The 13,739-nt window shown below is 36.3% G+C and overlaps 1 long non-coding RNA gene across 1 annotated transcript; it reads left to right on the forward strand.

The window, feature by feature from the left end:
• Window positions 1–11,563: 11,563 nt before the first annotated feature.
• LOC104103001 (uncharacterized) lies at window positions 11,564–13,105 on the forward strand. The gene is made up of 2 exons (XR_011407753.1): window positions 11,564–12,165; window positions 12,879–13,105. It is a non-coding gene; the product is annotated as an uncharacterized lncRNA (long non-coding RNA).
• Window positions 13,106–13,739: the final 634 nt, after the last annotated feature.

The following is a 13,739-nucleotide window of genomic DNA, read 5'->3' on the forward strand; positions in this document are numbered from 1 at the left end:
TGAACTTAAACTTTTAATTTTTCATCAAAATTCCATATCTCGGGTTAGGGACCTCGGAATTTGATTTCGGGCATACACCTAAGTACCAAATCACGATACTGACCTACCGGAACTGTCAAAATACTGATCCGAGTCCGTTTACTCAAAATATTGACCAAAGTCAACTCAGTTGAGTTTTCACCTGAAAACTTTCCGAAAACTTTTACAGACTGCCCACGCAAGTCGAGAAATGATAAATAGTGCTTTTCGAGGTCTTAGAATACAAAATTAATTATTAAATTTAAAGATGACATTTTGGGTCATCACATTCTCCACCTCTAAAACAAATGTTCGTCCTCGAACGGAGTTAGAAAAAGTACCTGAGCTGGTGAATAAGTATGGATAACAGCTGCGCATATCATGCTCGGTCTCCCAAGTCGCCTCTTCGACCGGATGACCCCTTCACTGAACCTTCACGAAAGCAATGTTCTTTGACCTCAGCTTTCGAACCTGCCTATCCAAAATTGCCATTGGTTCCTCAACATAAGATATATCCTTGTCCAACTGAACCGAACTGAAGTCTAACACATGAGACGGATCGCCGTGATATTTTTGAAACATGGAATACCGGATGAACCGCACAGAGACTAAGTGGTAGTGCAAGTTTGTAAGCCACCTCTCCAACTCTCTCAAGAATCTCAAAAGGCCCAATATACCTAGGGCTCAACTTGCCCTTCTTCACCAACCTCATCACACCCTTCATAGGTGAAACCCGGTACAATACCTGCTCACCAACCATGAATGCAACATCACGAACCTTCCGATTTTCATAACTCTTCTGTCTAGATTGGGCTGTACGAAGTCAATCCTGAATCAACTTAACCTTTACCAAGGCATCCTGAACCAAGTATGTACCCAATAGCCTAGCCTCGCCCGGTTCGAACCAACCCACTAGGGACCGGCACCGCCTACCATACAAGGCCTCATACGGAGCCATCTAAATACTTGACTGGGAACTGTTGTTGTAAGCAAACTTCCAAGTGGTAAGAACTGATCCCAAGCACCCCCGAAATCTATCACACACGCACGAAGCATATCCTACAGTATATGAATAGTGTGTTCAGACTACCCGTGCGTCTGAGGGTGAAATATTGTACTCAACTCCATACGAGTACCCAACTCTCGATGTACATCACTCCAAAACCGTGAGGTAAACTATGTACCCCGGTCAGACATGATAGATACCGGTTCACCGTGAAGTCTGACAATCTCTCAAATATATACCTGAGCCAGCTACTCTGAAGAGTAAGTAGTAATCACAGGAATGAAATGAGCTGACTTGGTCAATCTATCCACAATCACCCAAACTACATCGAACTTCCTCCGAGTCCGTGGGAGCCCAACAACGAAATTCATAGTGATCCGCTCCCATTTCCATTCTGGAATTTCCAACTTCTGAAGCAATCCACCCGGTCGTTGATGCTCATATTTCACCTGCTGGCAATTTAGGCACCGAGCTACATATTCCACTATGTCTTTCTTCATCCGCCTCCACCAATAGTGTTGTCTCAAGTCTTGATACATCTTTGCAGCACCCGGATGAATGGAGTACCGCGAACTGTGAGCCTCCTGGAAAATCAAGTCGCGCAAACTATCTACATTTGGCACACATAGCCTACCCTGCATCCGTAATACATCTTCATCTCCAATAGTGACTTCCTTGGCATCGCCGTGCTGAATTGTGTCCTTAAGGGCAAGCAGATAGGGGTCATCATACTGACATTCCCTGATACGGTCATAAAGAGAAGTCTGAGAAACCACACAAGCCAAAACTCGGCTCGGCTCGAAAATATCCAGTCTAACAAACTGGTTGGCAAAGGCCTGAACATCCAAGGCTAAAGGCCTCTCTGCTACCGGTAAATATGCTAAGCAGCCCAAACTCTCCGCCTTAGACTCAAGGCATCGGACACTACATTGGCCTTCCCAGGATGATAGAGAATGGTGATATCATAATCCTTAAGCAACTCCAACCATCTCCGCTGCCGCAAATTAAGATCCTTCTGTTTAAACAGATGTTGTAGACTTCGGTGATCGGTGTAGACCTCGCAATGGACACCGTACAAATAATGCCGCCAAATCTTTAAGGCATGAACAATAGCTGCTAACTCAAAGTTGTGTACAGGATAATTCTTCTCATGCACCTTTAACTGTCTCGACGCATAGGCAATCACCCTACCGTCTTGCATCAACACTGTGCCGAGGTCAATACGCGACGCATCACAATACATAATATAAGACCCTAAACTCGTAGGTAAAACCAACATTGGGGTTGTAGTCAAAGTTCTCTTGAGATTTTGGAAGCTCTCCTTACATTCCTCGGTCCATATGAACGGAGCACCCTTGTGGGTCAATCTGGTCTTAATAGTTGTTCATAATCAATTACAAAATCGTCAATTAACTTCATGTTAACAAAAATCTCATTTTAAACCTTCACAATACTGATAACGAGATACGAGGCATGAAGACCTCATAATTATTTACCCGAATTAATGAGTCACATTTAACGTCATCTGGGCGGGAACCTACCTCGTAGGTTAAAACTCAATAATTATAACACAAAATTGGCAAGTATGTACAGAGAATTTCATATAGAATTTTCAAATAAGCCTAACAGGCATGACTCCCTATTAGTATTATAGTACAAATTAAAATTCACAAGGGAGAACTTAAACACAAGAATTTTCTTCACAAGAATCTCGTCCTTATATAACTTCCACCGCAGCTCGTAGCCCGGTTTAAACATATCAGTTTATATTAAAATGCGAGGATCTAGTCCTCGGTTCTGAATCACAAGTAATATGCACATCATGCCAATCGAAACTTTTCATTTGCTCCTTCTAAATAATTTTCGTTAAACAAAATCACACCATATAATGAACCCCACACCGGTAGGGCATATAATTCATAATTTATAATTAATTATCCGTAAATTACATCAAAACTTACCGAAATGAGTAACAGAAAGCCACATTTAGCCTCACAGGTCTTATTAGTGACCAACATGGAATGATAGGCGTAGTTATCTCCATGGAATCTCCCAACAGGAGTAAACACATAAGTAGATTATACAATTATGAAACTCACTCATAAGTGGAGCACAATAGGAGGACTCGTCTCGATACTCAGAACCGAATCAAGTTAAGAAAATTATTCCTTTATATTATATCAAGGTCGTACCTGTAACGACACCAACTGATGTAGCGACCTCCGCCATACCATAAAACAAATATATCAACGGCTGGGTCTCCACCTCTAGGATGCCTTCTACCCATCTGTCCTCCACCCCTAACTGGTCGTGTGGGTGGTGTAGTAACTGCAATGGGGCACGTAGCCTGAGTGCTTTGATGAAATAAGTCTCTCCCAAGTTTGAGACAATTTTCTCATGATGTGCCTAGTATCACCGTATTCATAACAACCCCTTTGCGAGTTAGGCTGCTCATATTGAGTCTGTGCCAGATAACTGGAATAACTATTGTAGGAACTCATGTCGGTGGTGCATTAAAAGAACTTATTGGAGCACGCCGAGTAATCCGATGTGCGGACTGGGCTGGCCAACTGCCCGAGCCCCCTCCATAATAATTTATACTTGTAGAGTAGAATCCACTGAATCCCCCAGAACCTCAAGACATCTTGGTCTCCTTAGTTTCCTTTTTTCCTCGCCCCGAACACATTCTAATATCTTGGCAATTTGTACAACTAGCAGAAATGAAGTATCAGCTTGTAGCTCCCGAGTCGTACAAAATTTTACGATCATAATTAAGTCCTTTAATGAGTCTGTGGACTCGCCCTCTGGCTGTAGGAAGCAAAGTAGGAGTATGACGGGCTAACTTATTGAACTTGATGGCATATTTTGACACCGTCAATGGTGACCTGACGCAACCGTTCAAACCTTATGCACCATGCATTACGGAGAGTCCGGGAAACAAACTCTTTCAAAAGCGTTTCTGAGAACTGATCCAAGTGGGCGGTGTTGCATTTGCTGGTCTACCCTTTTCATAGGCTTGCCACGAACACCGGTGGAGAATTATCTCTCCCAAGGCTAATTTCTTCTTTTGTTATGCTGACTCAACACTGTTGAGCTGGCCCATTTCTTAACATTCTCTTTGATTCTTCTTTGGGTAACCCTTACCCCTATTTATACACAACGATCACAAAAGTAGAGCTCCATACAGAAAAATCTTGTCACGAACCACATAGTCCAGACTCTCGTCAACAAGTGTACTTCCTCCGAAGCACCCCAAAATCCGCAACAGTGACGTCCACGCTAAGTAGACCTTCTACAAATTTAGAGTTGTTTCTATAACTCCTTTGGTATTGGAGTATAGGATTATTAAGGAGGCAGACATACCACAAGTCCCAACCTTATCCTCTACGAAATCTCAGGCCTTAAACATGTGTAAATTTTAGGGAACCTTTCAGTACCGCATATATACATTTCAGGCCCAAAACTGATATAATGCATGACCCCGCAATCCACCCATTGATAGTGGACAACGTGAAGTCATAGGTCACAACGCCCGATGATCCACAATAATAACCTTCACAGCTCGTATAAATCAACCAGACGCTAATGTCCGTTGCACCCTGCACATGATTCACTAGGTGATCTCTCAATACGCCCGCATCTTCAGTCGGAACCACACGTTAAGGCAATGTTTGAGCATCTCTGGCTCCCTCGTAGTCCATCTGCGATATCACAAACCGTCGATGCACAACTGATACCGAGTGCGCAATGTCATACACGAGTGGATACAAAGGAATATGAGATATATGTTTCAAGCTAAATTAATTTCGCGCGATAAGGAATCAAAGAAGTGAATATTTTCCTAACAGTTCTATAGCCTCCCGAAGATAAGTACAGACGTCTTTGTACCGATCCACAAGACTCTACTAAACCTGCTTGTGACTCATAACACCTATGAACCTACAGCTCTGATACCAACTTGTCACGACCCCAAATTCCCTCTGTAGGATGTCGTGATGGCACCTAGTCTCTAAGACTAGGTAAGCCTATCAATGCGGAATAATAATAAATATCTGAAATAAATAAACTACAATTCAAACAATTTGAACTCCCAAAACCCGGTAGAAATAAGTCACAAGCTTCTAAGAATTTATTCTCTATGTCTCTATACATCAGAGTCTAAAGAAAATAAGGAAGACAATACAGTAAGATAGAAGGGGACTTCGGAGTCTGCGGACGCTGGCAGATATACCTCGAAATCTCCTCGTACAGCTAGTCTACTAATGCCTGGTCTGATGAGATGTACCTGGATCTGCACAAAAAGATGTACAGAAGCGTAGTATGAGTACACCACAACGGTACCCAGTAAATGCCAAGCCTAACCTCGGTAGAGTAGTGACGAGGTCAGGTCAGGCCCTACTAGAGAATAAATAATGGCATGGTAAAATGTTTAAACAATATTATAAGATAAAATGATAATGGAAATGAATCAAGTCATATGTCACATTTAATTACACCAAATAATGGCAAATAAATACCTCGTGGAAACAAAAAAGAATTCTTTTCAACTTTAAGAAAATCACAACAATAATCAAAGGCAACTGCGGCCATAAATCAATATCAACATGGGCACTCTCGAGGTACCGCCTCGTAGTCCCAAATCATAAATAAATTCACAATATCTCATATTCTTATCTCACCGCGGGAGCCTTCACAATTTATTTGAAAGAAAATATTTTTTCGAAATAGCATCCCGTGTTTTAGCCATCCTTATCACACCGCATGACTTCTAGTAGTTCCCCCTACTAGCCACGCGTATCAAGCCACCCTTATCTCACCGCATGCGTTTCAATACTCAAACCTTATACCACCGCACGCGTATCAATATCATAATATATCACAATTTGCACCTCAGGTGCTCAAATAATTTAACTTGCCAAAATAATTCAACAAGAATAATTTTCCACAATAAAGAGCTCACGGCTCATGTCAAAATAATTTAACAATAATATTTTTCTACAATATAGAGCTCACGGCACATGTCAAAATAATTCAACAATAATATTTTTTCACAATAAAGTGCTCACGGCTCATGTCAAAATAATTCAACAATAATATTTTTTTCACAATAAAGAGCTCACTGCTCCATCACAATGAGTACGAAAATCTTACAAAAATATTCAGGAGTAAATAATTCAGGAAAATAATATTTCAAAATCTTTAATACGTTGCTTCAATATCAAGTTTTAAAATGTCAAATACTTCATATTAATAATATTTAGTTTAAGAAAAATCAACTTTCAACTAATGTACAGAACAAAAGAAACCAAGTTCCAACTAAACAAATAAAACAATTAGCAGGAAAAGGTCAAGCAAATTTAAAATATAAATATTAAATCAATAATGAAGAATATAACAAAATGAAATAATTTAGTTAATGTGCAACAGTGATATACATAATTTAAAATATAATCTTTCACATTTAGCCCGTGTGCACACTCGTCACCTCGTGTACACGACTTTTCACACATTACAATTATCAATTCTAAGGAAAATTTCTCCCACACAAGGTTAGACAAGTCACTTACATCGACTTGCTCCAATTTAACCAAGTATTATGCTTTTTCCTCGATTTTCTGACTCCGATTGACTTGTATCTAGTCATAATTAATTCGATACAGTCAACAAAAATTATAGTAATCAATTTCATAAGAAAATATTATATTTTTCAATAAAATCCGAAATTAGCTCAAAATTTGTCCATGGGGCCCACATCTCGAAATCCGGCGAAACTTATAAAATCCGACAATCCATTCAATTACGAGTCCACCCATATAAATTTTACCAAATTCCGATAACAAGTCGACCTCCAAATCTTAAATTTTCGTTTTTGGAAGATTTTGCAAAAATCTTGATTTTTCTTCCATAAAATCACGGATTCATAATGTAAATGAGTATGGAATCATGAAATATAATCAATATAGGATAAGGAACACTTACCCCAATATTTTCACGTGAAAATTGCCTAAAAATCGTCCTAGAACCGTGCTCCAAAAATCCAAAACAAAATAAAGGAAATGACCATTTTCGTTCCTTAAGTTTCTGTCCATCCGTCACTAAAAGTCCACCAGAACTTGTTTGTACTAGCCTTCCTTCAATCGATCATAACTTTATGTACAAATGTCCAAATGATGAATTGTTTAACTTTCTGGAAATTAGAATCAAACGACTACAACTTTCATGTTTTGAAATGTTTTTGATTCCTTATTAATTGATAGATATAAGCTTCCAAATTCGGCTCCACGCATCAGAAATTTCTGGCAAAACTGCTCTATCAGCCTTCTTCCAATCCATCATAACTTTCTGTACAAATATCCAAATAATAAATGGTTTAACTTTATGGAAACTAGAATCAAACGGCTACAACTTTCATGTTTTGAAATGTGTCTGATTCCTTATGAATTGCGAGATAGAAGCTTCCAAAGTTGGGTCCACGCACCAAAAATTTCCAGCAACCCTCTTTGTCCGAAATCCATTCCGTTTACCTTCTGAAATCTACCCGAGACCCTCGGGACCTTAACCAATTATTCCAACATATCCCAAAATATAATACGAACTTAGTCAAGGTTTCAAACCACATCAAAACAACGAATCGCACCTCAAATCAAAATCTATGAACTTTGAACTTTCAAAATCTATATCTTGTGTCGAAATACATCAAATCAATTCGGAATGACTTCAAATTTTGCACACAAGTCATAAATGACCTAACAGACCTATTTCAATTTCCAGAATCGGATTTTGACCTCGATATCAAAAGGTCAACCCCCCGGTCAAACATCCCAAAATTCAACTTTTGGCATTTCAAGCCTAATTCTACTACGCACTTCCAAATAAAATTTCGATCACGCTCCTAAGTCCAAAATCACCATACAGAGCTGTTGGAATCATCAAAATTCTATTCTGGGGTCGTTTGCATATAATTTGATATCCGATCACTATTTTAACTTAAACTTTTAATTTTTCATCAAAATTCCATATCTCGGGCTAGGGACCTCAAAATTTGATTTCGGGCATACGTCTAAGTCACAAATCACGATACGGACCTATCGAAACTGTCAAAATACTAATCTGAGTCCGTTTGCTCAAAATGTTGACCAAAGTCAACTCAGTTGAGTTATAAAGCTCTAATTCACACTTTAATCCATTTTTCACCTGAAAACTTTTCGAAAAATTTTACGGACTGCGTACACAAGTCGAGGAATGATAAATAGTATTTTTCGAGGTCTTAGAATACAAAATTAATTATTAAATTTAAAGATGACATTTTGGGTCATCAGAGGTATTATCACGATTAGTTGGATTTTGGATCGTGACAGCAACCCACACCGCTTGAAAGCTTAGGATCACATTCGAATAAGTGAGTCTGTTGGGATATGTAATGCTCATGCAATCATTTGTTCCTATAACTTTTCTTCTAGAGAAGATCATGTGCTCATCATAAAAATCATGAACATTACCAAGCTTTTACTCTATTGTAATTGCAGATGTTTAATCACCTTCAGGATTTTGTGGTAGTTAGTTGGATATCGTACTGTCATATGAAGCAGAAGTTACCCCATCGACAGTCATAGAAGAAAATTTATGGTTAATTTAAGGAAGACCTCATTATCTACCCTGAAAGAATTTGTCTTATTATATACCTTTTGGATATACTCTTAATCCTAGGAAGTGTGATATCATGCATGAATGTAGTTGGAGGAGCTTAGTAGTTATTGGATGTAAGGTTCTATGTATAACTCACATTTCCATTTTATAGGGGTGACTTTAATATCTAGTACATTCTGCTTCTCATCTACAATATGATTTTAATAATTTATTTATTTATTCTGATTATTTGTTAACTATTTTCCTTTTGTAGGATTTCATGGCTGATAATGAGATGATTTCTCCTGCAAAGAACCCTGCCAAGAGAAGTAGAGAAGAGAATGGATCGTATGTGGTAGAAGTTGATTATGATCTTGCATAATTATCAAGTATCAAGGTCAAAAGACTGATTAAACAGGAGAAAAATCCATGAAATGAGGTTATTCAGACAATTGCATTAGCAAGTACTTTGGTACGAAGGAGAAGTAGTTTAAGTTGTATTTTAATTTGGTTTCTGTCATTTAGAATCATGATTTATAATTTGAACTTACTTGACTCTTTATGTTATCGACTTAATTGATATTAGACGAGCTACTGGAAAGTTTTGAAATATCGCATTTGAATGTTTATATTGTTATGTCATTCAAAGAATGATGAGAAGTAACTTTTGAATGTTATATGTGAGTTAAATGAATGAATCGAGAGTTGAATAAGTGTTTTTGTGTAGTTAATGTTTCCGTATCTACTTGTGTTTGTGAAACTTTAAACTTCTTATATATGTTAAATGTATGAGATATTGAAGTCACCCATGTACGATTAAAAACCATGTAATTTTTGAGTTTGAGATGGCTACCTTTAAAATTCATCATCCTTGATCATATTTTTGTATTTCTGTAGTAAATTTACCATACTTAATAGCATTGAAATGAGCAAATAATTAAGAACAATAAGAACAATATTATCATACTAATATTCAAAAATAGCATCCGCGCATCGCTCGAGTTTTAATACTAACAAGACAATATGGATTACGGAAAAAGAAAATTAAGAATAGCACCTAAGATAATAAGATTATTTTTCCACGCAAGCTTTTTGCCTTTTTTTGTGGTAAAAATGAAATCAATAAAACTTGTCAGAAGTAGAAAAATCTAGGAGCAAAGAACCGCATAATTTCGTACATAGAAACTCAAAGAACAAAATCAGCCAACATCTCATCTGACGTCCAAATAAAGAGGCAGCAAATAAACAGATTGGGTAAAATTTGGACGGATCAAAATGGGTTAAAGCAATATATAGGTTCCAATTCAATCCGTTCAAAGTTTGCTCGGATCGAAATGAGTTGGATCAAGATGATTCAAATCACGAGCTATAATCTAACACACCCAACATAGACCCAACATCTAAGCTCTATTACACACTTAGTTGCTCACTGATATAATTTTTAGATAATTAATGTGAAAAAAAAAAAGTACTAAACAATAATTTTGAAGATAAGTTGTGTATATTTGGATTGGTTCTTCAAAATGAGCTTTTGGAGAATTATTGCGTTAGTAATCTGTTTTAGCTTTTTTTTAAACTTTCAATTGTCAATCCACGCTCGCGTGTATACCATGTATTTTGTCCAATTCGACCATGTGAACATCACTTGGTCAATGATTAAAGAAATTTAAAATAGTGAGTTTGAACATATTTATATTATACCTGTTAATCGGGCCGAGCTGACCCGTTTATAATTCAGTTCAGCTCGGGTCAGCCCGGTACTGTAGCATTGGAGGCGGGTTGGGCGGAGAGCGAGTTTCAAACGAACAATTTTTTGATACCGGTGCACCGGAACCCGCTAAGCTCGCTAACCCGTTAACGGATTTTTAACGGGCTACAGCCCGATTCAACCCGGTATCCGTTACAATTTTTTTTTTCCTGGACCGTTGCCAACGGTCAAATTCAAAGAACCTCATGTTAACATGGATGAACTTACAAAAATGATGCAAAACATGTGATGTACTATTTTTTATTTTTTATAATTGTTATAAAATTTTAATTTGCAAGTTCAAAAATAAAAAAATAAAAAAAGAACTTGCAACCTAATTTGAAGTATTATATATTATTCAATAAAAATATCTAATGAAAGCTTTCGGAACTTGATCCTTACATATTGTCTATTGGTCTTATTAAATAATTTTTTGTAGCCACTTACTTTCAAATTTTAATTTTAAAATTTTAAAATTCAAATTTCAAATTTAAAACTTTAAACTTTAAAGTTTAATTCTAAGCCTTAAAAGTTTACAAATACTTAAGTATCAATAACATTGAATAAGAAAAATAAAATGTACTTTAAAAAAAAAATAGCCCTATCCGGTCCAACCTGCTAAGCCCGAACCCGGACGGACCAAAAAAAACTCGAAAAAGTACAACCCGCTAACAGTCCGGAACGTTAAACGGACGAGCTGATTTTTTTTTTTGTGTACGGGCCCGTTAAACACCTCTAGTTTATATGCTTAAATGAAACGCCGTGAAATAAGAATGCAAGTAGAACGGTCTACTTGGCTAGAGTCATTCCCAAAACATAAATTGTGGTCCTTAATTAGACATTTCTATTTTATTCTTGATAGTTTTTACATTTATCGAAGTATATTTGACGTTAAATCAATAAAAGTTGTGTTTTTGTCCTTCTACTAACAAGTCATATGAATTTAACAAAATCTTTTAGGCAGCCAAGTTTTAATTAACTTAAGGAGTGAAAATACTAAAATATTTTTTTCTTAATATAAAAAGCCACCATTACGTCATCATGTGTCAGCTTTTATCTCATATTACTTTTACCTGATTGCGGAATCAGATAATTTATCTTTAACCGTACCGTAACTATCTCGTTACCTTATAGGAAATTTTTGATGGAGCAAAATCAAAGAAGTAGTATTAAACATTGAATATGTTTAGTCAATTATTAAATAGAATTAGATCTGCTAATAACAAAAATACCAGAAATCTTAATTATCCCTTACCAAAATATTTATGGGATCAGCAATTATCCAAATCCAAAATCCACGTCATCACTCATTAGTTCCTTATCCCGTTTACATTATCAGCCCCCGTCACTTTCTCTCCCTGTATATATATACCTTGTACAGTTGCGCGTCATTTTTTTCAGAATACACAACTGTATATATATACTTCACACATCCTGTGATATATATGAAGTTTCTATCGGAACTGAGGACGTGTTGTGGCGGCGCCACCGTTACAGAGGCGGTGGAAGGGATACAGCCGGAGGAGAAAGAGAAAGAACCGGAGCTAAATCGCTCTGTTGCGACACAAAGTGCACCTTCTCGGAGGAGAAAAGTGAAGAACAGAGGGAATTGGAAACCGGTGCTCCACGTCATCTCCGAAGACAAAACGATTACCGACGTTGATCGTTATAGTTACAATCAAAAGAATGTTAGAATTCCCGGCATTAAAGTAGGCGTCAAATCTGCGGCAAAAGGTCGAGCACCGAAGAAGCACGGCATGAATTACTGGTATCAACTTGCTCCATCTTCTTTTTTTCTTTTTCTTTTTCTTTTTCTCTAGTTTTTTTGTAAGTCTCCTTTCATCTTCCCTATTCCTCCATTTAATTACCATTTTATTACGTGTGTTTTAATGTGATTCGGCACAGAATTTTATACGGAAAAAATTACTTTAAATCTCATAGTATATCAAAATTCTTTCAATGTCGTATCATTTATATAAGTGAATATTATTGATGAGGATGAGAATGTTGAAATGAAAAATTATAGAAATAAATATTCTTTTTGCAACAGATTGATAAAGAAAGTTAGATTCACAAATTGAATATATTCTTTTATAAAGAACTTTTTTATTTTTGTTTTTGCTGGATATAATTGGTGATTGGAGAAACTTGGAAAACAAAAATGTGATTTGCATCATAAAATGTTTTTATAAATCGTATCAGAAGACGAATCTGTGGTCGAAGTATTTATCAACTTTCGATCGCATAAGATAAAGCGGTTATTATTGTTAATTGCATTGTTTATGTGGCATTCTTTTTTCATCTACCAATTTAAGCTAATTGAATTAGCTAATCTTATTGATAATAACGAAAGAATAAAATAAGTATAATGGGAATTTAGTAATCTGATAATTAACTATTTTTAAATTCACATTAAAATGTTGTTAGTATGTTTTTCATTTTCTTCTTTTGTAGAGCTAACCTCTTGTATTTTTGTAACAGGAAAATGGCATATGCGATTTCCATGCCTGCCTTTTCAGGGACACTATTTTAGTCTTGCGTTCTCTTGTTTTTGTTCATTGTAAATAATTGCTCTTTTTTTCTTTTCTACTTTTATTTCTTCACTTTTTGTTCTCCTACTTGGAAATTTAGCAAAAACAGAAAATATTTCTTTTTATTTCATTTGTACAGAGTTACAAAAATGATCTCAAGTTACATTGCTTCCTCCATTCTGTAGCTTGTGGTTCTTCCTATGGTACAATTTCTAATTTTTCAATTGCAATTAGCTTCATTGCATGTCTCACCGGAGGCTGATTCAGGATTTGAGGCTTATGGGTTCCTACCGTAATTTCAAATTAATATGTAATAATAACTAGGTTCACAGTTAGGTTCACAGTTAGATATTTATAAATATTTAATGAATTTCTTAATATAAATATAAGGTCTACCGAAGAGTTACTGGGTTCCCGGGAACCCGTATTCAATGCTCTAGGTCCGCCCCTCTCATGAGTGTACATAAGTCGGTTAGTTCAGATTTTTCAATTACCAAATCAAGCTAATGATGTCGGATTTTTTAATCTATAAACCAAACTAAACTAACAAAGTCGGATTTTTCAATCTTGAGTTTTCTCAGATTTTTCGGTTTTTTCGGGTTTCGAATTTATTTCCAGTAAAGTTTTCATAGCACAGAATATATAATTTGTGCTCCAAATATTTCTTTAGTCCTAGTAAGATACAACTATGTAATGTATTTTCCAAGAAAATAACACAATAATATGAGTTAAATCATAGCATTATACTAAAATATTCAATAACAAAGATAATAAAATTAAATAAAGCAAATATTATTAATTAATAATCCAT

The sequence above is a fragment of the Nicotiana tomentosiformis genome, chromosome 5 (assembly GCF_000390325.3).
Source record: "Nicotiana tomentosiformis chromosome 5, ASM39032v3, whole genome shotgun sequence".
NCBI lineage: Eukaryota > Viridiplantae > Streptophyta > Magnoliopsida > Solanales > Solanaceae > Nicotiana > Nicotiana tomentosiformis.